Raw genomic sequence first — 2,245 nt, forward strand, 5'->3', positions numbered from 1 at the left:
GTCCTGGACTAGAAAGCAATAGATTTCTTGCTTCTGCCACAAATTCCCCCAGCTGTGAGCCTTCCAACCTTCTAAATATTCCTTTATATGTGGTTCCAAGTTCTGGGACCATCCCCTGAGCCTGCTTGGTTGGGTATTCTGTGTGTTGTTGGCGGAGCTCCTTTACTGCACTTCCACCCGATCCGCCATCTTGTTTGTTCTAGCACACTGGTTCTTATACAGACATCTTTTTAAACTGCATCCCCCATCAAAATGGAGTTCTGGTGTGGGGCTGTAGGATAGGCACTGGACTGCAAGGTTGATTTGAATCACAAGGTGATGCTCCTTAGAAACCCTATACAGGGCTGCTAGGAATTGGACCTGACTTGACTGTACTTCTAAGAATAACCACCACTCATCAAAATTATAAAAGGTAGAATTTTTTTTTTTAAAGTCTCTTTTAGCAAATTTAGATCCCAACCTCTGTGCTCCCTACTACCCTGAAAAAGCAGTCTGGGGTAGCGGAGAAAGGAACCATGTCTTAATCACTTAGTCATCATTCTGTCCCCAAACACCTCCTTCATGGCTTAAGCCACAAAACTCACTGTATAAATATTTACTGGATTCTTAACAAGGTTTCTCATCTCTGTAGCTACATATGCCAGGAACACATAAATCAACTAGAATTTTAAATTATACTTCAGTCTCAATTGTTTTTGTTGTTAAGTACCGTCAAGTCGATTCTGACCCATAGTGACCCTGTATAGGGTTTCCGAGGAGCAGCTGGTGAGCTTGAACTACCAACCTTGCAGTTCAAATGGTTTTGCAGTCTGGTGCATTAACCCACAGCACCACACCATGAATCCAACTCTGACTCAGTCTCAATTAGCATCCCGTAAATGAGGAAATGAATTTATGAGGACATTGCTCAATAGTACTGTGCTTACATGGAACTTCCTTCATGTAAATTTAAGCTGTTTTAAGTGCTATTCCGTTTTCAGTTAACTGTTTCCATTTTTTTTTTTTTTTTAATCGTGGTAAGATATATATTGGCATGAGGGGCAATAAAGACATGAAGTGACTGGCTTACAAGTTTTCAAGAGGGAGTTTAGTTTAAGAGTATGCAGGGGAAGGCAGTATCCTCACTGAATAGTTTTCATCTTGTCTAGATGAGTCTGATGAAAAGAGATGGGGATAAGCTTCTTATGATTCAGTAATGAGTAACTGTTATCTGGATAGGGCTCAGGATTCCACCTAAGGTCCTATACACTGCAAAAGCTCCGCAGGAGGCCTATTTCACTGGGCAAATTCTAGAACCCCTTTTAGGTATTATAATCAGTTATAGGCTGAAGGCGGGCTTTACAAGCTTTCTGTAATCCTGTTTCCCGACATTCCTTTCTATGCAACTCAATCATTTGCTCTGATTTTTCTCTTCTATCACTCCATTTTCCTGTCCCACTTTTCTCTTTTTAGTTATTCTTAAGTGATTTTTTTCCTTGCTTGGTTTTATTTCCTCTTACCGTTTTCTTCTACAGCTCTATTTCCCTATTCCTGTTTTGTCTTTATAGTTACTACATTTTTTTTTTCTGGTTGCTGCCTGCTTTACTTTATTTTTTCTCTTTATTAATTTCTCCTTTCATTATTGGTTCCTGGTTTGTTTATTCTGTTTTGTTTTCTTGTGGGTGTGTGTGGGAGGGGTTTTCTCTTTCCCACCTGATAGAATCGACCTGACAGCACTTAACAACAATAACAAAGCAATAGGAACTCCATCTAGGGCCAGAAACTCTGCTGTCACATCCCTTCTACAACCACCTCATGAGCTCCTTGAATTGCAGGAGCCCCCAGAGGTTTCTCCCATCTGAGTCCAACAACTGCACTGTTTGTTTTTACAAACACAACACCACCACAATAGCTAGAGAATACAGACCATTTTAGTTCACACGAAAAAACAAGAGTGTATGCTTTAAACAAATCATCAATATTCTGAGGAAGAAATGGTAATAGAACTAGCTGAAACAGAACTCAAAAGAAGGATAATTAGGTACCTTCAAAAGGAGAACCAGTAGGATTAAGCTCTGATTTTTCAGTAGAACCCATGCAGACAAGAAGGCAATGGAAAGGCATATTCAAAATTATTAAAGAAAAAGACTGCCAACCAAGAATCATATATTCAGCAAAGCTGTCCCTCAAATACGACAATGAAATTAAGACATTTCCTGATAAACAGAAAGTAAAAAGGAATTTGTGATGACCGGAACAAGTTTAC

This window comes from Chrysochloris asiatica, unplaced genomic scaffold, assembly GCF_000296735.1.
Source record: "Chrysochloris asiatica unplaced genomic scaffold, ChrAsi1.0 scaffold00230, whole genome shotgun sequence".
Lineage (NCBI taxonomy): Eukaryota > Metazoa > Chordata > Mammalia > Afrosoricida > Chrysochloridae > Chrysochloris > Chrysochloris asiatica.